Source organism: Corvus brachyrhynchos, unplaced genomic scaffold, assembly GCF_000691975.1.
Source record: "Corvus brachyrhynchos isolate BGI_N302 unplaced genomic scaffold, ASM69197v1 scaffold646, whole genome shotgun sequence".
Taxonomy (NCBI): domain Eukaryota; kingdom Metazoa; phylum Chordata; class Aves; order Passeriformes; family Corvidae; genus Corvus; species Corvus brachyrhynchos.
The window spans coordinates 469481-494889 of record NW_008238401.1 but is presented as its reverse complement, the minus strand read 5'-3'; the positions used below and the strand labels follow the sequence as shown (position 1 = coordinate 494889).

Genomic DNA, 25409 nt, shown 5'->3' with positions numbered 1-25409 from the left:
CACCCGGCTGTTGCTGGTCCCCAGCTGCTCTTGGGAGGTGTCACGCCAGGAGGACGTCTTGTGCTGCAGAGCTTTATCACCTGCCTGCTCAAGCACAGCCTAGAACACACGGCACAGGAATAGATAAGGATAAACCTCTTGCATGTAACTGTAACAGTGACAGGAAAAAAGTGACATTTATTGTGTACTTCCCGCTTGGACTAGCTGTACTTATTGCTGCTGTTGTTAGTGCTGCTATTGCGATGTTGCCAGTAGCTGCCCAGTCAGTGCTGAGCTCCATTGCATTTAGCTCAAATGCACCCAAACCCCTCAAAAAAACCTACAGCTCAGAATGCAAGTGACTTACAATGGTGAAGAGGAGGGATAAAATCAAATGGATGCAATTAGCTTGGGCACAATTTAGTCATTCTTTTCTTGGTATAATTATAAAATGGACAAAGGTAGCACCAACTAACCTCAAACACCCTCCTAGCCATAATTAACAATATTGCATAATAATGGTGTCAGTTTAAACATTGTTTAAACCTGATGCTTTGCTCCAAATTACTGTATAGCCACATATCTTGCACAACAGACTAACATGCAGCAGTGTCTTGACTTCCATTTTCTATTGCATTGTGTCATCTGTGCATAGGAAAAGCTTCTGCCCAAAGAGGAGTCAGTGGTATAGTGGTAAATAAAAGTGGGTAGATTAATCTTTCTGTGGTATACAAGGAGCAGGTAAATACTAGAAGTGCACAGAGCAGAAGTAGATACAAAGGGAGTGCCCTTTGTCTGCATTTACCCTTGACTACACCACTTAGAAGAATTGCATAATTGATACAATTGAACCACATCAGTCCTTTATTTATAGAACATAATGAAATGGTTTTCAACATCCTGGATCACGCTGCATGGGTGATTGCCATATATGCACCCAAGGAGAATAAAAACATTTCCCTAAGGTATTACGTCTCTTCACCTTCTCTAGTTGCATCCAGGGCTTTATTTGGAGAGCAGTTCTGTGCGGAGTGCAGCACGTAATCCTGCTGTGCTCTTGCACAGGTGTCAGTCAGAGGAGTGCTGCAGTGGGGATACTCCACAGCCCTGGAGTTTCCCATTTCCCACGTACTACATAAAGCATTTCATAGGCTGGTGGAGCTTAGGGTGCACCTAAACATACCACAGACTACTGAGCACAGCCCCCCATGTAGCACTTCAGTTAGTCCCTGTTCAAGCTCCATAGCTTGAATTTGACACAAATCTGCCTACAGGGTCAGGCTCAACAACCCCTCACACTGTGGCATTTGGAAGCTGTTTTCCATGATGGCAATGGCCATGAGTCATTGATAAGGCAAATGACAGAGCTAATCTGACCCTGCTGTTAGAGCTATGGGCTCAGTGTGTCTGATGGTCTGTCAGTACTGGCTCTGACACCATGACTGGGAGTCACCCAAGGCAGACTCTGGTCTACAACAGAAGCAGGAGCATCAGGTGACACTGAGACAGGGATACTGTAAAAGTTGCATAAAATAAAACTAAGCACCACTATTCTTTTATCTTTTGTTGTTTTTGTTGTTGCTATTATTGGAAAAGTACGGATAATTTTAAAGTATTTCTCTTGCTGGCTTGTTTGTCCATCTTTATATGGTGTTCTACTGTTCCTATTGCATCATTTACATTTGGCCTTTATTTATGATGCTGCACTGTTTTAAGTATACACTTTATAATTAGAAATACTAATTGCAAGCTTGCCTACTACCTTCAGTTGGCTTTTCCAGAGCATTACTTATGAAAACCTCACAATTACTCAGTTGTTTTCAACTGCTCAATGAGTGTTTTCATAAATCAAAAAAATCCCAGACTATCTTTATAATTTGTACAATTTCTAAGATGTACATGGTGCCCAGCTGGTGCATAGAAATGAACTGCATCCAAACTTGCACCTTCTTAAAAGCTATTTAAGGATTTTCTCAAAAATCCTCTTTTTGTGAGTGAAAAAAAAATTACTTATCACATACTGAGGGATTCCCATGCTAGCTGTTATATTAAGCCTTAATTTTTTTTTACATGTAAAACTTTAGCCTAGGCACATTGTCATATTTTTGATACATTTTGAACAGAAAATAGTCCATATAAGTTAATGGTTCTGCAAGAGGGAGCTAGTCATATCCATGCACTTGCTGCAAACTTTGACACAATGCTCCCATTTTATCATTTGTTATTTCAACTTTGCTGATGATTCAGTGGTGTTATTCCACTGAAAAACTGGAGTAACACAGCAGTGAATCAGGCTCATTGGCTCTGCATCTCAGTATCTAAAGTGAAGATCCACCTACAGGTAAAATACTATCACACTGCAAGTATCTCACAGACTGAAATCTGTCCTGGCTTGCCAGATCTTCATCTGAAAAGGATTGCACATGCTCAACATTAAAGTGCATGGTGACTGCATTTTAGTGAATGGTAATACTCATGTCAACGAGATGAGCTGGTTTTGGCTTTTCTCATTACAAGTTGCTCAAATCAGAAATAGCAGAGCAGAGGGTTACTTTTTTTGTTGCTGCTGTTTTCATTATCTGGCTGCCATGGATGTAGAAAGCAGCACCTCTGTCACTTGCCCAGGAGGCCTGGAAAGCCAGGGCTAGCAGCTGCAAGGCTCAGCGTGCAGGGGGTTGCTGGCTGTGAGTGAGCTCATGCGCCGAGGCTGGAGGCAGCTCCAAGGAGACACGTGCAAGTGTGTGTTCCTGCAGCAATGGGTGTTACATCAGGCACTACAGCTGTTTTACTGGCAGCCATGAGCCAGTTTATTCACAGTGTGATACTTCAGCAAACACTATGGCAGGTAATGATAGTGCATGTAAATGTAATCACCTTACTGGATTGTCCTCCTTCAGTGTGATCATGTCATGATTTATTAAATAGTCTCTGTTCAAACTACCAAATAACTTCCCCTTTCCCTTACTATTCCCTTAAGAATATGTCATTCTTCTTTTGTTCCCTTCCCAAAGTCAGTCTTTAAGTGCCTCTCATAGAGAAGTACATTCTTCCAGTGCCTGCAGACGTAGCCCTCTACCTCATGCACAAATGCTGTGCGTTTACCTCTTGTGCACCCTGTGCTTAAAGTGACTGATAAAATAATGGTTCCCAGTTACACGATGGCCCAGTCAAATGTCTGTTGATTGACAAACCACCATCTCAGAGATCCTGAGCAATTAACTGAGTATATAGTTTTACTTGGAGGGGAGGGGTGGGAGGGGGGCTCAGCTTATGTCTAGTGATTGCATGGGAAGCACAACTGCAAAAGCTCTTCTGTTTCTGCCACTTGGTACAACCTCTGCTGCTTGCCAGCACTGAGTGAGCCCTCAGGCATGGGGCTTTGCCTGGCATGGTTCAGACCTCCACCCTGGAACTGCAGATGCAGTGCCCAGGCCCTGCTTGCCCAGGGCACTGGGGTCCGGGAGTGCCAGGCACGAGTGGTGTCTTGAGAATGACATCAACAGTGAGACACTGCTGCTGGGTTTCACTGGGTTAGCACAAGCTTTTTCACCCCATTAAAGGCTTTGCCTTTGGGTCTTCAACCTGAAATCTACCCAAGGTGTTAGTAGGTGGAGGTTGGTACCGCCTGCTGGTGTTCAGCTGGAAGATGCTGGGTGACACCATGAGAGTGCCAGTTTGCTGGGGACCCCAGCAGTGGGGAAAAGGGGGCTGTGACCTTCTGCTTCCCTGCCAAAGTCACAGTCTCCATGGCAAGGTTTAGCTGCAGCAGACAGGGGAGAGAAGAACCATGTCTAATTGCTTTCAGGAGCAGAATGATGTCTTCAGACTGCAGTGACACCCAGCCTTGACCAGCACTGAGCAATTGAAACTGCCAAAGAGACACCAGATGAACCCAGGAAAAGTGAATGGCCATGATATAAAATATGAAATGAGCCAAAAAGGCAGAATCTTACAGTAACACTAATGTAAACACTCATCTGTTAAGAAGTCAGCCAGCTTTTATCTTGTAGCAGGAAGATTGTTTTTGAGAACCTTGCGGAGTCAAATGAATTCATGAACCTCCATACCAAGGTGCAATCATTAGTCAGTAAATGAATTACACATAATTATCTGCTTTGTATTTAATTCACTTGGCTTCCAGTTTCTTACTCTTCATACAGTGAAACTCTCTCTCCCTCTCACACAAACACACTCTCCATGGGCAGGAGGTTTTGGAGGGCTGCCATCATCCTGACTCACGAATCAGGCTCCATGATTCGAATGATATTTATCTAAGCCTGCAAACAAAGAAGATGGCTATGTGTCCAATGAGAGAATAATTATTGTTATTATGTTTATAGAGCAACAAAGTTGGGAGTTAGGACCCTGGGGGAAAGGCAGCAGGAAGGGCAAGCTGGGCAGAGGCAGGAGTCTGTAGGCAGTGGTTCAGGGCAGGCTTGTGCCAAGGTTCCCTGCCTCTGAGTCACCTCTGCCAGGAATGGCCCAGCAGCCAAGGGCAGTGGCCAGGTGATGCCTAGCCCAGCAGAGATGCTTGCTGGGAGCTGCCAAGACCACCTTCCCAAGGGTTCTTGCCATGATACCAGGAAAACACTGGCCCTGCAAGGTATTTGGCAGTGGCTGAAGGGAGTTGGGCTTGGCACAGAGCACTCCAGACAGCTCAGCCACTGTGAGGATGAGGGTGGGGGTGTGCCAGTCTGCAAGTGATCCAGCCCTGGCTGCACGGGGTAGCAGCGCTGACAGAGCAGCCTCCTGCTTGCAGCAGATTGTATGTGTTCTTTTCTTATGCAGAAGTCAGCTGTACACCTACATCCACAATTACTTTAACTTACCTACTAAGGAAAAACCCATAACAGAAAAAGCTTGTTTTGCAAGTAACAGCTGCCGCCACAGAAGGTTGCTTAAAAATAAAAATGTCCTTTGAAATGCCATGTGGGATCTCTGTGCTCCACAGTGCAAGGTTGGGCAAGGGAGCCCTGCTCCACCACTTGGGAGAGCTTTAGACACTGTGACAGTGGCAGTGTCATGTGTGACCCAGGCTTGATCCTGCCATGTTAGTGTTCTGTGTACTCAGACAGGGCAGTGACAGTGAAGGGTCTGCCTGTCCCTTAGGACTGTCCACGACAGGTAATAAGTTTGCTACAACTAACAATTTGAAGCCCATATTTCTAAAATGCATCTACCACTCAAAAGGCTCATCTTGGCTGGGACTGCAAGTGTCCCATGAATTTAGAGCACACCCCATGCTGTGGTAGAAAGAGGGCCCCAGTCTCTGATGTGTGGCTGTTATCACGCCACGCACCTGCACAAAACTGTCGGGTTTTTTGGGCCTGTGGAGACACATCTGACTTCTGGTGCATCTGTACAGAGGAATAATGTCTGGTAGCTTTTCATCAGCTCAGTACCAACAAGCAACAGCCTTGGCCATCACAGCTGTGGCTCTGGAGACCGTGGAGGACATCAGACTCTGCAAATGCTTTGGTTTAAGGACACAATCAGCTGTGGTAACGTCAAGCAGGTCTTCTGTCAAGAAAGTTGGGAAAAGTGTCATTTATACTTCCATTAACTCAGCTTCAGGATGGTAAAGTTTGAGTCACTTTGTAACTACCTCAAATCATCTTTAGGTTAACAACATACAGACAGAGAGACAGCAGGGCAAACAGCCAGATGAAAATGTTGTCTGGAAATAACAATTAATTTAGAATGAATCCTACACAGGGAACAAGACATCCTGTTCTTGTTATTCCAAGACCACTGTGAAACAGTTCCAGATTTTGTCCCTATTATTGGAAGGGAGGCAAAACCAATAACCTGGATAATTACTAATGCTTAAAAAAACCCCACTAAAAATGCAAGATAAATAACTTGATGTCCCTTCCAGCCAACCCAGTTTTAGAAGCAAGTTTTATCTCACTAGGTTCTTTAACTGATGATTATATCTGTGTTAATATCCTAGGAAGAAACATGGAAAGGCTTTGGCAAAGGACGAATTGCCAGCACAATGACAGGCAACAAAACTTTGGATCACAGAGCATTTCTTAGAGGATGGGTATTGAAGTGCTGGATTTTTAAAACCATAGAAAATCTTGCCTACTTAATTTTCTTTTCAGAGCAACTTAAATTTTCTGTAGAAGGTTGAAAACACCTACATGCCAACATTAACATCCCAAAGGCAGAAAAAGGCTTTATAGGAGATCAGTCAAAACTATTTCTGAGACAATACTGGCCACAAGAAGAAAAGTGTGATTTTATGGCCTTAGTAAAAACTGGGAGCCCTGGATCAAGGCTTTCTTAGTCTCTCAAAACTGGCACCTAACCTTAAGAGAGCCAAACCACCTCTCAGTGCTTCAGCCTGCTTTGCTGGAGCAGCAATGGGACACTGGCTGCCTCCCTGCTACCCTTGGAGAAGCAAAGGACCTTGCACCGGTTACCTAAACTCACAGGAGCACTTAGCCCATATTTAGCATTGAAAGTTGCTGCTTCTGTTGCAGATTATTTTAGAATGGAGACAGATCTTTGTGCCACATACATATTTGTTTATTTAAATATCAGTTTGTTTGTCTATCAGTTGAACTTATAAAAATATTACTGCTCTTCAATGAATCACTATGAGGCATTTTAAGACCCTTGAATGGAGGAAGCAAACAAAGCCATATTACCAAGCAGGTAGTGAAATAACTAAGCACAAGATTTCATAAATATTATTGTGCATGCGGCAATTTTCACATCTTCCTCTGGCCCTCCCCGGTATACAGAGGGTTTATATTATTACTACAGGTAGAAAATCTAGAAAGTAGCCAAACTTACCCTGTTTACAGTCCCTGAGCAATAATGCCATGAACTGGGGCCCAATATGGATGCCACATTTATTCTCTCTGAGAATAAATTATTCTCTCTGAGCTGACAGAAAACAGTCAAAAGAGCAGATTCATAAATCACTGCTTCATTATAAGTCACTGCATTTGTCAGTTTGTCACACCCATTCCAGCACACCTGGGACATGATGTGGTATTAATTTTTAATTTTTCTAATATTGCAACATGGATGGCAGCTGGCTTTGCACACCTGAGCATGGTCATATTGTCACATGTACCCCCAGACCACAGAGCAGTCATGCTCATCACTGTCAGACCCAAGGAGGTTTCTGATAAATGTTCTGCAGTTGCAGAGCACGGGACCAGCTGGGGCGCGGTGCTGTGGAACACGGCTGTGGAGCACATCCAAACACCACAGAGCACCAGCAAAGCAAGTTCAGGGCTGTCTGCATCCATCTGGAGAGATGTATTTTTTCGGCATAGCACAAGAACTTAGAATCAGGTCCATTTCCAGGGGGAGCACTGTTTATTTTGGTGCAAGATTAGTATGGGAAAATTCATTTCCAATTTTGAGAGAGGAATTTTCCCAGGTTACAAAGTTTTAAATTATTGTAAGTAACAAAAGAGCACAGATTCAGTAGCAGAAATAAGAATAAGGTGTACAGTTGCTGGATGTCTTGAGTTATACCAGTGAAGCCAACATAGTCTTTTGCAGAATGATTAATAGCTTGTGTTTGTGGAGATTTTACTTATTTTTAGTGGAGGTACTCCAGTAATCTTGAGTGTCCCAGGTTACCAGACCTGGGACAACTACATTGCTGGGCCATGCTCATGTGAGTTTTGGAAGCCTTAGAAGGGGACAGGGAGAACGAATGGAAAGAACCACATCCTCCTCAGACCACAAATCATGCCTGTTTGTACCTGAAAGACCATAAATTTATCTGTTTGCAAAGCACTGGCAGGTCGCCTGGGAACTTCCATTAAAAGATGTAGTTCTGCAAAGCACCTCACAGTGTCACAGGTGGTATCTTTAGTGTGCAAAGGAGAGCTCACAGCTCATGTCTGTGATTCAAAAAAAAATCTGTGATTAATTTGACCGCATTAATTTGTGTGTCATTTTCCTGTGAGGCTGTTGGTGTACTTCCTCCAGTAATACTGCAGTGCATTCCAGTTCCCAGCTTTTATATTATTCCATTTAGTTTTGTTGCACAACCCTTGCTCTAGGATGAACGTATGAATTCATATTTTGGTGGTGTGAAGCAATCTAGCCCTGACCTTGCCACGGTTCCTTACACACACTTAAAGCGTCCTCTGAAGCCAGGGAGAGTTTGGCTCTAAAAAAGCTGATGGCAGGACAGGTCATGTCCTTTATATCCCAGGCAGGCAAAATCTGACTGTGTGCTCATGACTCCCAGGCCTTTCTAGCACCTTCCTGTCTGATAGGGAGACTCATAACCTGGGCTCCAATGTGCAGCTTTGTGCTGTGATCACACACTGTAAATTCGTGAAAGTGAGTCCACCCAGCACAACTAATGGGCACAGCTGTGAAATACAACCTTTTCTGAGGAACCCATTTCTGGCCCTGCCTCCTGCTGCCCCATGCCAAAGTAATGAACTAACCTCATTTACAATTGTTTTACTCAACATATGGGTCCCAGATAGAGAGAAATAGCCAAAAAAAGGCAAATTTAACTCAATATGGGAAAGTCCCCACTGCACTGGGCGTGGGTACTGATGAGCTTGGCTCTACAACAGAGAAAGGAGAAAAAGCCAGAGAGGAGAAAAGCCGAGCTGGGAGGGGCAGAAGAAGATTTTGTGTGTGCCTGGAAAGGAAACAATAGGACACGGGGAAGGAATTAAAAGAACCACATCCTTCTCTGCATCACAGCCCTGCAGTTTAAGTTACTCCCTCACAGTGGACCAGCCCGTAGTGCCCTGCTTCTCACATTGTTCCCCTGTGACTGCTGTGGTGAAGCTCCATCCCATTAGATGTGTCTCACCCAGGGACCATGAGGGCAGCAGTGCTCTTAGCATCTCCCTCCTTCTTTGTGATGACATTTTGATGTGTTCCCTACCCATTCAGGCCTATTGCAAGCCCCTAGAATTAAGCACCAGCCCCACAAGCTCTGCTGAACAAAAGCCAAAAGATGTTCCTCCTTCCCTCTACCTCTGACCTCACAGCCAAACTAACCCTGCTCCATGCAGATAAGCTCTCTCTTTGGAGGAAGCCTCCCCACCCGTTGCTTCCCAGAAATGCTTCCTGGGGAAGAGCTACACAAGGGAAGGACAAAGACAAGATGGAATTTCCTTGCACGCTCTTGTACCTATGTCCTCTCATCTCGGCTTCCTCTAAGTTTCTCAAGCGTATTGTCTTGTTTGTAAACTGCTCTATGTCTTACTAATGGCAATATTGATTCTTTTCCATTATTGCTATATTCCATAACATTATTATTAATATCCACCCTTGTACACTCCATGTTCAAAGCATTTGCAACTACTTACTGCCTATTTCTCCCAAAAGCAGTGTGAGGGATGTCAGCATGAGAACCCCCACTCAGAAAATGGACCAGTCACTGCAGAGAGGGTAAGAGTGACCAGGAGCATCCTTGGCAGCTGAGTGTCTTTTGGGCTGAACAACCCAGAAATAGTTCTCCTTGATTCATGGTTCCCTTCAGATACAAAAAATGTCTGCCAGTGCCCATTCAGTGAGTTACCTTAAGAACTCTCAGCCATATACAATGAACAAAAATGGTTTAAAAGAGGTGTTTATAAACACACACACACACACATATATGCACATGTATATATAGATAGATGGGTATACATACATACATACCCACCTAATGTATAATGTATAGCTAAGGTAGAGCTGCAAATATACAATAACAAATTGTTTATTATATTGCAGATATTATATATGTCATGTATGTTTTATATTATATATACACATCCCTATGAGATATAATCAGGTTTCATTTTGCTTCAATAAGCCTTGGGCTATGGTCAAGGTAATCTATCTGAATATTTGGGATTCCCTGTTTGGAGGGGGAGCTATAAATGCCCAACTTCCCTGTCTCCAAAAAGCAGAGGAACTTTATCCCTTCCTCATAGCACCTGTGAGAGTATTGTGTTGACATTAATCAAGAGAAGCCTACAACAACCAGAGCACCACCATCCTCTCAGCTCTCTAAGTCCTGTTTCTCTGAGGCCACACCACAATAAATAGGACTGCTGCCTGGAGACCTGCTGCTGCTGAGAGTGTGAAGGGACAGGTTACATACTTGGAAGTGTGCAGTGTCCTTCAGCATTTATTTGTTCACTGCAGAGAGAAAGTGAGTCATGAGAAACCTTAAGGTGCTGCACTCAAAACAAGGAGTGTATAAATGATTAGCTAGCAAGGGAAGGTCGGCTCTAGTCTTTCAAGTCTGAGCATGTTCCATTGTTGATGGCACATAAATAATCCCAGTTGAGCACCTGTGGTTGCAGGAGAACAGCTATCACCCTTCTAGTCTCTGACATGTCTCTGACTCATATAATATCATCAATGAGGCTGATCTCAGTTTTCTTAAGAAAAGGTAGTTAAGGTTACAGAAGTGGTAAAAAATGGAATTATCCCGTTTCAGGATGCACACTTTTAACAAACAAACCAAAACACCTTCACTACATGGAGAGCCAAATGCAGGGATGGGAGATGGACCTGAATTCTGTTTACACTCGTGCAGCAATGCAATTAATCACCTTGTCAGATAAGATACAATTGCAGAATCTTTATTAGTGTGCTGGTGAAGTTGAAAGAGCATACACTGCCTGTTCTCTTCAGATCACAGGTTGAGTTTAAAGCATTTGCTGATAGGGAGAAAATCAACTGATCTCGTCAGTGAGCAAGAATGACTAGTGATTCACTTGGAGGTATCTGACAAGAGTACTAAGATTTTTTCCCAGAATAAACTACTGATTTTATAGAAAATATTCTATGAATAATGCCCCTGAGTATACTAAGTATGTAGTTCTTAAATGCACTGATACTTGTGGCATTGCATGATGAAGCCTCTAACTACTGTCCAAAGGCTGGAGGTCCCACTATTGTCAGCAATATCAACTGTATCAACTATCCAGGACATTGTAGTTATTTCTTATCCAGCTTATTATGCAGTTTATTATCTGTGGCTGCTGTTAGACATCTCTGGCACCCATCTCTTGTAGAGCTACCAAGTAGCTGAGTACCTTTTGTACTGGTACTAAGCTTTTCTTCAGATACTCTGCAGTAAATTGTTTATCATGAATTGAAGTTGGATGGGTGAGCTGCATCATAGAGATGGGGCAAATCCTTAATGGTGCAGAGAAACAGAAGCTTCTGTGGAGTGGGAAAATAAACATTCATGTATGTTTAGTCTACAGGTCTTATACTAAAATGTACATAAGTACTTTCACAGACATCTGCATAAGAAGGGACAGACTGCACAGCATTGGGTGAAATAGTAATTTTTTCAGCGTATTTCTATTTAGAAATTCAAGAGCACAATCCTACCACAGCCCAGCAATTAGAAACAATACCAGGAAAAGTGAAATATATAGATATGACAGACAACATAATCATCAGTCTGCCTATTCTCAGTGAGCTTCTCTTGCTCATTTTTCTTTCACCTGCGGTCAATCTGAGACACTTTGATCCCTATGTCCAAGCAGATATCTGGCTGAAAGAAAAGGAGTCAAGAGCCCACAGAGGTGCAAAGCCAAGGCCAAATGTTCTCAGTGAGCTGTGGGGGATGAAAATGGATGAGGCGCCCTGGACTGCTGGAGGTACCAGAGCAGTGAGAGCAGGGCCGTGCAGAGCATGGAAGTGCTTGTGGATCAGTGGCTCCTGTCCCAGCTGGAGTAGGGCAGGTGACAACTGGGTGATGCCACTACAAAACCTGAATGTTGACCCATCCCTGCCCCTCCTTGCTCTCAGGCAGTGAGTGGCAGGAATGGTGACACTCCTGCCCTCTGACTGTAGGGAAGGATGGAGTTTCCATACATTTGGGTAAAGACCTGATGTGGGCCCATGGTCATAGAAGCACACTTTCCAGCCTCAGTGCCCTCTGACTTACCAGCACTTCCTCTGCAGCCACCACTTTCTGTCTGGGGCAGTTCTCAGCTCCTCAGGTCCTGGCAGAGTGTGCCTTGCTTGTGATTTAATGAACTGTAGAATTAAATGCAATTTTTAATGAGGTTTAACTCTACACAAAACTGTACAAAATTCCATTAACTAATTTTGCATTTTCCCCTGTCTAAATACATCCATAGCTATACATCTTGTCTTAATGTAATATATTTCTGGATGTGGTCCATGCATCATTTTGATGTGAGAATCTTTAAATATTATTTAAACAGACTTTATCTGTGGAGTAGAAAATCCTTAATATGAACCATTCTTACCCCTCAGGATAGCTGAGATACAGGGGAGACATATTTTCTTCCATAGAGCAGTTATATTTTCAGGACCCCCAAAATCTGATATTGAACTGAAAATTGAACAAGAAAAGAGACAAGTCTCCTGCTTTGGTAACTGGATGCCAACTTCCTGCCTGTCAGAAAACTTTGATTAACACTTGACCATATATTGTTTTCAGATTTATTTATCTTTTTGCTTTCAAAATAAACTAAAATAACAGAAAAGGTCCTTGAAAAATAAGAGAAAATATGTCTGAAAAATGCCAGTTGTTGTACAAAGAACAGTGGGTGAAACTGGGAGACAGAATTTGCTTTGTGTGCATATGTGGGGAGTGGCAGAAGGAAGCAGGACCACTGAGGAACCATGATGCCATCTTCAAGTTATAAAATCCTCTTCTAAGACATTTCAACAAATGTTATATGCTGAGTTTGCATCATTCTTCTCTCCATTCTGCAATCACATGGATACTCACTTGTGCAGAAATAGCTGGGGCAAGGAGCCAAAACATAATGGCCTTGTTTAGACAGCTGAACTTCTGAAAAGGGTAAAATCTAAAATTAATTGTAAGTTCTGCCTGTGGACTAGGCCCACATATATACGTTTTGCCTGGAACAGTATTTTTCATGTGCATTTCTACAGGCACAGTGAGTGCTGAAATCCTGGGTGTGCAGTTTACTCATGCAGAAATAATGAAGAGCAGTCTCTTGCCTGTTTTCTTCTTCAATAGGTACCACAGAGGACTGTGTTTCCAAAGCAATTGTCAGTGAAATGGTGTCTGCATCCTTTTGTGCAAAACGAAAGAACAAGACAGAACAGAATAAGTTACAAACTAATCAGAGGTTTGGAAGCTGCTTCAGATCTGCATACATTTAAATGAATAAATAACCAATTTAACTACTTAAGCAGTGCTATCATTCTTTGTTAGTGTGACCCTCATGCTTATGCTAAGTGTGTGAATGCTTTTATGCCAAGCAGACCAGTGTGTTAGAGAGAAGACTGGTGACTCACAGTTCCTTGTAATGAACTACACTGAAAAAGAAATTTTAAACCTGTAAACTCTGCCTTCATCACACAGGCACATTGCTATAACACAGCAGACTGGGAAAACAACTTCTCAGATAAATTTTTAACAAAGGCCGTATATTTATTCCTTTTAAAAGACAGGAGGAATAACCCCCAAAAGTTGACCAAGCTATTTCTTTCTGTCCCCTTTGTTATTTTCCCAGTATTTCTGGACCTGAGTCAAAATGACAGCTGTCCACCCAAGCTTTCTCACTGATTTCTCTGGGGCTTGGATGGAACTTGCTTGTTACCAGCATTTGGTGCTGACCTCAGTCTGCCATCTCATCACCCAGGCTCCCAGGAAGTGAGAATAGAAGACCCCAAGCAACATGAGGAAAGAATTCAGATTAAAGTGGCCTGGGACAGGCCTCAATATAACTGATAGTTAAGACACGGCTTCAAAATCCAAACAAAGGGGGCATGTCTTGGCACAATATCCCAGTATATGTTTGAAGAGCATCATACACCATGAAACCAAAGGCTTTGGGCAGTGCTGCTGATTTAATAATACTAAAATAAAAAATGGAACTGTGATTGAATTTGAAATTTGACCATATTTTTTGTTCTGTCAACTTTGCTAGTATACATTACTGCTTCATTTTATTCTGGGAAAATAGGAAATACAGAAAAACCTTGAAAGTGTAACTTTCTGCCTGGACCTGCAGTGCTTCAGGCAGCTGTCTGCAAGTGGCCCAGGCATAAATCCTCTGTCTTCCAGAATGGCACAGAGGGCATCCCAGCCATTCCTAGACTTGCTAGCAATGCCTCGTCAAGTCTTGCCGTGCATTTGGGTCCCGGCCCAGAACACATCCTCTAAACATTGCTCCTTGCAGACCAGCAGCCTTCTATTCTCCCATCGTCTGTGTCACCTCCTATTTTTACAAAAGCTGTAAAGCACAAGGGAAAAAAAAGTCAATGACTGTTCCACTCATCTGGTAAGGCCTTGTGTATGAGATGGAATAGCACATGGCACCCAGAAGAACATCAAAAAACACAGCTCTATTTAAACCCCGTGTATTTGACTAAAGAAGTAAAACCAGGAAAAAACTAGAGAAAGGAGGTTCCGTTTAATAACCACAATAAACAGCTACTAACCATGTAGTAATCCAGAGGCTCCCACAGACCCATGAACTTTGCCAGGCCACTGGGGATATCCAGTGCTATCTTCTCAGGTGAGAGAGCAGGGGGAGCAGGGGTATTCCTCAGTTCATCCTTTTAGTCACACCTAGGAAATGCTTATTGTTGACAGCAAACCACAGCAAACACAAGGAGTGTTTTCTCTTCAAAGTGCTCTTTCACAATGTGCAAACCTACATTCAGGGAGGGAGGTGCGCTCAGCATAGTACACCCCCAAACTTCTGGATTTTAGGAGGATCAACCACCTTCTTTGTGGATATGCTCTACCTTTGGGAGTTCTCTGCTGTTCCTTAAGGGCTGTGACTGCTCCAGGGAAGGAGGAAATTTTTTTTTAAAATCATGCTTTTAGGCTGGTGCTTTATTATGGGTGGCAATTTTTATCATCCTTTTGAAAGGGGGGGGGTTCAGTGGACCTTTGAGGATTTGAGTGTTTGTATTTTTGTTTGGGGTCTTTCTGTTTGGATGAGACAGACTACAACATGGATTTGAAAAATAAGGTTTGTTAATACCCTGCTGGCTTTAAAAGAGAGGGTTTGGCATACACATCTTCCCTTTAGGGTTTTGATTTTTCAGGTATGAGCCCCATGCAGCAGAGGAGCCCGATCATTTGGCAGTAATGCAAAGTGTGGCACAGTGACACTTCTGTTCACACAAATCCTTGCACACACAGAATTTTGCTGAAGTGCAGGTAAATATTTAATAAAACTACAGCTGGACAAACTAAGACTCCAGTAATTGAAAGGTCGCTCCATGGGTGAAAAACTGGTATCAACATCATATTGCCATAAGCAGACCTGTATCACTGTGGGTCAGGAGCCTGAACCCTGAGGGCTCAGCTCCTTGTAACAACATTGTGAGGTACTTTAGCTTAAAGAGAAATAAGCCTTCTGCCAATCAACCCCAAAATATACCTAACCACTGATTTCTGACCTCTGCATATTGATGACTCACCTGCTGTGTTTCTTATCATATTCCTGTTTTGGCTGCTTTCTGTTTTGTTTAGTAAACTCGGATGTGCTAAACAGTGCTGTAGGTATTTTCCTCTCCATTCTCAGTGTCACTCTGTACTACATTGCTTCAGTGCCACTTAATACTGTGATGAGGAGTAGTGCATTGACTGCAATGTATACTGCTCATGTTCTTCCTCACTGTTACAATGACTCATTATTCAGAGTATGTTTATGTAATATCATAAATACCAATCTCTGGTATTTATGCAGTATAGTATTTACTTGGGCAAGTTGCCACATGCACTAAAGAAGTAAACAAAGAGCCATTCTTCAGAGGGTTAAAAAAGTCTTAAAATGAATCCAATTTTCCTTCATAAGGCACTCCTTGTTATTTTACCTAAAGTGGCTCTTTAAGATACACAGTATGATAAAACACAATTCCTGGGAGACGTAATTATGGTTCCTAAGAGACTGGTGAATAAACAATCAGAAATAGAGTGTTTGTTTTCCCTAGGTTTTTCTTAACTATTAATGGAAGGCATAAAAAAAATTGGGGAGGAATGTATTGGGGTTGATAAATGGTAAAAAAGCTGAGGAGCATACTTCACTGAACACCCAGAACTTCTGCCTAAAAGCAGTATTATTTTATTTGATTGCAAATAATCCTACTTTGCTAATGCATTTGCAGTGAAGGTAAACACCACAGTGGATTCTTTGTTTCAATGGCACAATGTGTGTTCTAAAGTAAAGAGCTTGCCTTGTCTCACATTACCTTTAAGCATTAATACAAACAGCTTCCTTCGACTGAAGGTGACAAAATTTTCTGCATTGTACGAAATGTTCTGTCTGACACAAATTCCTAAGGAATGGCAGGGGGCCCCCCATCAGTACAGTGCTGAGCCATTGCAAGTACTTTCCTAGGAAATCAGGGACACTGCAGTCAACCTTACACACGTGTGGCCACTAAAAACCTAGAAGGTGGCTAAAGCTACGCTTGAATCAACAGCTGAGGAAAACCTCTTTGCCACCAGTGTATATCAGAATGCAATTGAGTCAGGGGCAGTATGGTCCCTATAGAGATATTCAAGTGATCCATCACGTAAAACCAGAGGTCACTGGTCACCTCTCTATATCAGTAAATCAGACTGATTAAACCAAGCTATTAATTCAAATTTATGGTGTGAATCTTCAACTCGTTGTCATTAGTAATATGTAAGTAAATGACAAACTTTGTTGGACCCTCACAGAAGCACAGCTTCACACCACAGATCCTGGACTTGCACCAGCATCTGCTACTGCAGATTTTTAATCTCATGGATATAATGATCAGGTCTTATTAGTTTTGTAGAAACAGACATAGACCTCACATTCCACCTGTGGCAAGTGGATGTCAGAGTAATAGATCACACTGCTGTAGTTAATAAATATTCATTTATGACCTACTAGTCTCCTTTTTAAAAAAAGAAAAGGCAACAAAAGTATTGATAAAGTCAATTTTGCACCAGATCTGAAGTAAATGCCATTTCAGGCAAAAAAGCACACAGCTCATGAGTTATTGCCTAAATAATGGGCATCCCTTGCCTCTTTCTATCCTGCACATACAGATTTGCAAAAATGTCTACAAGAAAAATATATGCACAGATGAATCTGGTCAAGCTAGTACTTGTTCCTGTCTTAAGAATTTATTAGAGAAGTGAATAAACATGCTTGATGTGGTAATTAACCCCATGTAAATCACAAATCTTGGCTTTATAGGGTTTTGTTCGTGCTGCTGTCATTAAGGGCCATTCAGTATTTCCAAACTGGAAGCAGGCCTGAGGTTAAGCCTCAGCAAATGATGGGGGAAGATGCACAAAATGGGGATAAGGGGACCCTGGCAGGGGAACCCAATCAGCAAGACAGCCCGCTTGTCACTGGTTCACTTCCTTGAGAGTCCAGAGAAAGGAAAGAGAGGAGCAATAAAACACATTGAATCCTACAATCTTTGGGCAGTCTCAGCTTGGTACCCACATTTCTGTAATCTAAAACAAAAATACTCACTTCCAAGCTCTTCACTCTCAGACTCATTTCCCTTGCCCAGGCAAACAAGGGTTAGCCCAGCCCTCTGCTGTCCTGGCATGTGTGTGCAGGGCACAGGGCATGGCCACAGCCCCCACTGCAAGCTCACAGGTAGTAATTGCTCCTGCAGGCTGGCTTACCTGCTCCTCAGCCTCTGGATGCTCCTCTTCAAGGTCTACTGAAACCTACAGGAATCATTTCATAGATTTCAGTGGGCATTGGGTCATTTTAATCTTTCCAAACCAGATGCTGGAATGGATGTATAGTGGCAGTTCAGCCCTCAGGCTGAACTTCTCCTTTGGCTTTAGGGTCCATCCTGCCCTGTTTTTTCCAGCAGCTAACACCATTAGTAATGGAGGTCTATGTCTAACAGGAAATGCCTTCTCTTCTGTAACAAAGCCCTCAAATTAATTACCAGTAGTGTGATGTCTTTGAAGAAAATCGGAATTACAGTGCTGTAGCACTGATGGAGTGAATACTTCAGTGACTTACTAGACCTCTTGCTGACATCTGCTATAGCATGCAGATGATAAGCCATAGCAAAAAGGAATGTGTTTCTATGTACACTCTTCTGATCACTGGTAAGGAGGTCCATCAAAGATGCCTTTCACTTCAGGACACTTGGTCCTAGAGAAAGTTTAATTAGTGAATATCCTGCAGCCACCCAGACAGGAGCATGCTGGAGAATCAGAGATGAGCTCTTCATAGGGCAATACTGCTTGTAAGAAAAATACACTTCTGCTCTTGTGCTACAAACCCATCTTGTCTTCTGGCTACACTGAAGAGAAAATGATCACCAAGGAAGACAGCATAACATAGCAAAACTGAAAACACATTTAGCAATTTGCATACCTTGCGTGCCACAGAACACCCCCAAATCCTGGTGGAAATGTGCATAATGTGCCAGACATCATGAACCCAGGAACTCCCCTCCCCATAATCCCTTGGGACCAAAAAGTTTCTGATTGTTCTCCAGCTTCCCCATAAAAGCTTCATTGTTACTGCAGCCCAGCCTTTACCAGGAGTCATGGCATCGGGCCACAGCCTCCAGGGACACTCTCAAGCTGCACAAAACAAGTTTTTCCAAACAGTTTAAGTATTTCCCAGCCCAGACTCTCACATTCTAGTTGTTTGTGCAGGGACAGTAACCCACCAAGCCCTGCCTAAAATACTGGTTGTTTAAACTCCACAGAGACATTTTTTGCTAACATTCCTTACTGCTGTAACCTTTTGACCATTTAAAACTACTAATAATGGGCAGATTCCATAGGCCTAATGTCAAGGAGCCATGCCTGCTGCAAAAAAAAAGCAGTAATCAGACAATAGATATGTAATTGCTGCTTCCTCTGGACCACTACTGAGCTCACAATTTCTTAATTTAACTTGACTTTGCAGCAGTCCATGAGATACATGCAGCATCAACTGAACAGCTCTCAGTTGCACTAATATTTTGTGATTAAAGCAGTAAAATTTGCTCAGTGGGAGTTGACTTGATTCAGTGGCACTGGAGGAGCTGTATCTCTCGGAGAGGCCTGAGCCACCCCATGAGCACCAGGATGCCATATCAGTGCTCAGCTCCCTTGCTTGGTGCCCACAGCACCCCAGCACATGGGCAGGTTTCCGTGGTCATATTTTGGACAGCATTTGTCCAAGTTCCTGTGTAGAGATTTTACCCTCTTTTCTAATCAGGCAGCATGACAATGGGAAGAGGCCATTACAAAATTGCTTATTGTACTTAAATTTCTCCCGTGGGATTTGGGGAGGACCCTAGTGGTTGTGTCAAGGACACAGACAGGCTGGGTGCAGGGATTTGATGGCAGCAGGTAGAAGTTGGGAAGGATGAACATCACTGGGACACCCTGCAGATGCTGTGGCAGTCTCTGAAGGTGCCTGTTTTGCACAGTGCTCATTTGCAAGGGGACAGCACAGTCAAAAGCCTCATGATAATGGCTCAGGGTTCCCTGTGCCCACCAGCAAGAGCAATAGTCTCCACCTCTCCAGTAGATTTCTGCCAGCCTCAATAGGCTCTACACAAACATCAATCCATCATGACACCCCTGATGGCAGCAGAGGGCTGGCAGCCTGGAGCACACTGCCTTGGGGATCTGATGAGAGTGTCTGCCTTCTGCACAGACAGCAGCAGCCTGCACACTTGTCCTGACCAGCCCCATGCGAGTACTGAGCTGCACCTTCCATCCCTGCAGGACAGCAGCTCCTCACTTAAACCAGAGCAGACTCCTCAATATCCCACACCTTCCCCTTCATTCTCGTCCTAATCAAGCTAATCATGGCATTCATTTGCTAAATTAGTACTAATTAGTGAAATGCTAATTAATAAAAGGAATGACAAACCCATGGATTCTGTTCATAATGGACTTCTCTCTCAGCACTTTGGAGGCACTGCCATCTCTGCCCTGTGCCGAGAAGGTCAAAGCCATTGGAAGCCATTCAAAGTCACAAGCACAGGTCACAGGGACACTCCAGCCACAGTGCCTTGACTTCCCCATACATCCTGGGGAAAAATCACACTGGTTTGAGTCACCACTTAGGGCCATGGAGTGTTTGGTGGTTTTCAGTATGGGGCTCTTCAGAAAGTGACTTCTAGATGACTTGCTCTGCAAAGATAATAAAACAAACAGAACTGGAGCTAGAGAGGAATTTCTGGAGTGCTCAACACCAGTCCTGGCTTCTGCCATGAGTCCAGGCAGGCCCTTAATGAGCCGTGGCAGGTTGATGAGTGCCAAGTAAGCACAGCCCTTTTAGAGGTGCCTAAATACACACTGTTATTTAAGGAAATAAAAGGCTTTAAAATGTGCTCATTATTTCAGTCAGGTGCGCTTGTGCTTAAATGACTCAAGTCCATCTAACCTTTATCTCCCAGAACCTTGAAGGGCTTTGGGTAGGAACAGAGACTGCCAGCTGCCCTTCTCACATGCTGCCAAGCTTTTCACTTTGTGTCAGTGACCACGCAGCAGCAGAAAGCAAGTGTGCAATTGCAGCCTCATCTAATACCTTCACTCAGTTTGTTCTAATTTGCTAACACACGCACCATAATTAAAGGGCTTGTGTTTAGGCATATCTCAAGAGTTCCTTGTACATGTAATAGAATACGATAATTCATCCAGATCCTGTCAGGGAAGACCAGTCCTAAAATGTCCAGGGCCAGACACAGAGCCCTTTGTACAGACGGGAAGAGCCCCAAAGATCTTTGGGAATCTGGTGCAGATCAAACCTGATGTCTGGCAAGATTCTGCTTTTGCATCTTGTCCTTGTGCCTGTGCAGCCTCACTGGGAACTGCTGTCAAGAAGCAGAGATGCAGGCAAATTCCCTCACGAGGGTGCCCAGTGCCACTCCAGTTTTCAGTGTGGGCCCTCTTCCTTGCCTTGTCTTGGTTAGGGACACCCTGGAAGCTTGAAGATGCCAATCTGGAAAGGACAGGTTCATGCTGGAGAGGGCTCCTGTGCTGTCATCCCCAGTCTGCTAGAGGGGTGCACAACACAAAGGAGACCTGGCTGTTCCCACCAGGCTTCTTGCCAGCATAGCTCTGTTGCTTTCTTCCTGACCATTGTAGCTATGGCAGCAAAAATTCAAATGAAGCTCAAGTGTCGGAGTTGATCCTTTGCCTTGTGTGTGCCTAATGGCAACATCTTGTGTTGTTCAATAAGCTCTCTCTTGCATCTCTCATTGCACAGACTGAGCCTTGAAGAAGTTTTTGGGATCTTGTATAAGCCCTTGGCCAGGTAGTGTGCAGCTCTGCAGAAGGGGCAGCCTCTCCTGGTTGTACGCCCAGCAGGGGCTGAGGTTTTGCTATATGCTTCATGACATTTGCTGAAGATCTGCACCAAAACACCAGAATCATCTTTGTTCCAGACTTAGTGACACTCACTGCTTCTGAACACTAAGCAGGGATGTTTACTTGCTTTGAGATGGCACTAAACCAATAAAGAACAGCTGACACAAATAGCTGATGGAAAAATAAGTTCATGGCATTTTTTAATCTAGAAACCTATCTCACCTTAATGCAAATATTCTATCAATACTCTGGTGAGTCTGCTCCCCAAATGGATCTGCACCTGACAGAACAGAAGGGTGGAGCTGTGCCCTACAGCTCCATGCTAGTGGCCTCTGAAGATAAGTGAGTTCCTGTGCAAGGCACTGAGGACTCTGCACTGTGGAAGCTTGGTACTGAACTGCAATGGCTCCTCTTTACAATGCAGTGAATTCCTGGCCTTAGAGTGGAGCTGTTGTGTGTGGGCACAACGTGACGGTAACAGCTTTGCAGTGGTTATGGTCTTTCGGGAGATGGGAGGGTGGCAGTGTTACCAGGAAGGTTGGTGCCTCTTTCCTGATGCTTTTATGGAGTTTCTGACAATAGTTTAAGACACTTAATTTATAAATTTCTCAAGAGAGATTTTTACTTCCCAGAGGACTGAAGCATTTTGAGCTGATCACACTGAATTATTGGCCCCAGATGAAGATGAAACCATACAGCTGCCTGGACCATAATACTTGTATGAGAGGATGGACATGGCTGTCAAGGGAAGGCTCTGTCTAGGCCTATATCCTAAGGATCACAGCCCCAGCTGGGACCTGGCAAGAGTCCTTCCACTGAAGGAATTACAACTTACAATTGCTCCTACTAAAGCTACATTTGGCCTTTTATCTGACCTTCTTTGATCTTCTTCACAACCTCTGGCAGGTCTTCAGTGCATTCAGTTCTTTATATTAAAGTAATTAATCCAACATGCAACCAATTAGGTTCAGACATAGTTTGATGACCGTAATATTGTACAGATGTTCTACCAAGTTTTCAACAAGTGAGGGTGTCTGCTACATGACACTTTCTAGTGACTGCAGTTCAGAAATATCCCAAGGAGAAAAACATATTCCAGAATTACCCTCCAAGCCCGAGTGTCCCACTTGCAGACAACATGCTGGCTTTGTGTACATACAATAGGGACTCAAACACTGCTCCTTCTTGTTGGGCACAGCGTGCAGGGCAAGAATCTCACTAGACCTGTGTGAACAGGTTTGTCATCCAATAACCTCTCCACCTGCCGCTGTCATTGCTAGCAACCCACATCAAATATGTTTTACTTATCAGAAGCAAAGAGGCAGCAGCACATGTAAAGTCTTTTAGCTTCATCCATTTTGCCCAGGTCCCTAAGGAGATGTGAAAGGGCAGCTGGTACAGGAGAGCATTTGCTCCTACTGCCTTTGCTCTGAATACAGTGCAACCCTCATTGCTTCTGTCTCTGGTGCCGCTGTCCTGATGCAATGCAGTATCGCCAACACTCACGGTATTACCTAAAGCTCCTCTTTGGGTAGACTTCAGTTAGTGAGGCATCCTCCATCTGGTCCTGGTGTCAAATAGGTCATAGTTTTACATGGATGAAAAATGAGACTCCCTTCAGTTCGGATAACCCTGGAACTGCACAAGTCTTCCAAAATTCAGCAGAGGCATTGAAAGCATGTCACCACTGTCTCTTTTGACCTGTGGGATACAGGCTGTTGTCACTGGTATTTGTTGAAGTGTCCTAGAGTCTATTCACTTGGACTTTGCTCTGTTAGTGACAGAGAAGAGGCACATTTCCTTGTTGGGGTCATTTCCTTTCAGCAGAAGGAACCAGCGCTAATACCCAGTGCTAGTTTGTTTCCTGGCTCTCCTGCCAGGGAGAGAATTTCTTGTGCTTGGGAGCCTGACAGCAGCAAGAGCAACTGCAAGCTATTTCTCTCACACCTTCAGAGCTCTTTCAGAAAGAATGCTCATTTCTTCCTGCTCACACCTTGCCAAGGATAAAGAGACACCCATGGGGATCTTCTAGGTCTTGTCATAGCACAAACGAGCAACAAGAAGCCCACAGGCAGCGGCATTACAGACCAGGGTTCTGGCACTAGACTTATTTGTAGAGTTTTTGTATTACAACAAAAGGTCTGGACAATTTGGCAATAGGAACACTAATGGACTTCAGATGGAGAATTATCTAATGGAGTAGCTTTCTTCCAAAAATGCCATTCTATCACAATCAAAATGCTTGTGAAACTATCATTTTACCAACTATTTTTTTGGGGAAAAAAAAGCCAACAATTTTTAAAATAAAACATTTAGAGTTCTTTATTTTATGTAATATATGCATTTTTAAAAGCTGTAATGATCTAAATAAGCCTAAACTATTTATTTTTGTGGAATTTTCCTTTGTGGAGAATTTCAACATTTTGAGGTTTTGTTTTGAATTGGAATGAAAACAAATTTCAAAATCTCAAAATCGTCTGTGAAACACAATTTCCATTCTCTGGCCAGCTCAAGTTTCAGGCTAGAGCATGTATAATACCTCCCCTGCAGGGAAGCTCTTTAGGAAAAATGTCTCTGAATGAATTTACTGGTGCAAACATATAAAGATTTGTCAATTTGTCGAAGCAGACATACCTGCTGAAAGCTCCTCCAAGTCAGAACCTCCACAAGTTCCTGAAAGATTTATTTCTGAAAGGCATTGCTAACTTCGTACAATTGATGGTGGTCATTTCCTGGCATTGATATTAACCAGGCAGTAACACTTGTCACTTATTTGCAACAGACCACAGAATTGATACTGTAACTATTTTCTTAGTCAACTTCAGTTGGACTCCTTTTAATCGTTTTAACTGGAGATTAAGAGCTTTATATTGCATTTTCAATGTAAGCCCTGTTTGTCCAGACTAAAATATTCAATAGAACAGAATTCATATTCTGCAATATTTAGATGAATTTAAATATTTGCAGCCTTAGCAAATAATTTTGCCTCAGAAAAACCCAAACAACTTGCACTTTCATGTGTAAGAAACAGAAACCTACCATAGGACAAATTAATTATTAGGAACATTCATGGAGACTTGCTGTAAGTTGTGTTTTCAAGTGAGTCACTTTGAATCTACAGTGACATCAATGAGATCATAGGCCAATCTGTTCACAGCAGCTTTATATATCATAAAGGTATGAAGCAGCCTAATACTGGAGTCCATTAACATAAAGAGCTTGTAAGTTAATCACACACTCTTTAAGATAAAAAACAAAAAAACCCCAAACAACAACAACAAACCACCCCTGCATGCCGTAGGACTTTTTGCTGCCTTTTTCTAGCTGTGCTTTACTGAAGAGAAGTTGGTGTGCACTGTGCTGAGGTACTCCAGAGAGTTTTGCTCCTCCAGAAAGCAACGGCTTTGTGTCAAGGTGAAAGCTGAATGAAACACACACTCTTCAGTCAAAGTTTGTTTATAACTCCTGACTCTGCTGGGTCAGTTATGTGGCAGTTTCACTAAACAAACAAGTAAAACACAGGTCAATGTCCAATACTGGAGTGCAGCTTATTTAAGCAGCTTCAACAGTCGGTAGAGGAGCAAAGCTGTACGTGGAAACAAACTGCCTCTGCAGTAAATATCAGGGAATGAAAGACAGTAGATCAAATCATGCCCAGGTCTGACCGAGGGTTTTTTTGAAGATGCCTTTGACCAACCAGTTCAGCTTGATGCAGGAAGTTATTGAAAGCACATTTGGCACTTGATGCATTTGTTGCAGAATCAGCAACACAAATCTTTCAATCCACTATCTTGAGTTGCTATATTATAAGGTGTGTGTTAAATCATCATGAAAGGAATCACCCTCTACAGGACTGGAGAGGGGAAACCAAACCAAAACTACATGGTAAATCTATCAAGGAATGACACAGAGGAGCACAGCCAGCTGAATCAGTACTGTATGTGTCTCTTTCCCATTCCTCAGTTCAGCAAGATATTTTCTATGATCCTACTAAGTTAGCTGTTGACCTTGCATATATAAACCATCTCCTTTGCTAGACTGCCCGTCCTTTTTATACCCCTTAACATAGTTACACAATCCCTATATAAATCCCTCCCTCCTTACCTTGTATTGTCCAAGAAACATGTTAGCCTGCTTCCTACTTGGAGGCTGACTTTGCAAAAGCACTGCCAAGGCACCTTGT

General features: G+C 43.1%; 1 long non-coding RNA gene across 1 annotated transcript; it reads right to left on the bottom strand.

The window, feature by feature from the left end:
- Window positions 1-3221: 3221 nt before the first annotated feature.
- Window positions 3222-19096, bottom strand: LOC108447183. Its single transcript, XR_001862594.1, has 3 exons — window positions 14383-19096; window positions 13920-14174; window positions 3222-13007 (listed from the first exon to the last, which is right to left on the bottom strand). It is a non-coding gene; the product is annotated as an uncharacterized LOC108447183 (long non-coding RNA).
- Between the last annotated feature and the right edge of the window lie 6313 nt (window positions 19097-25409).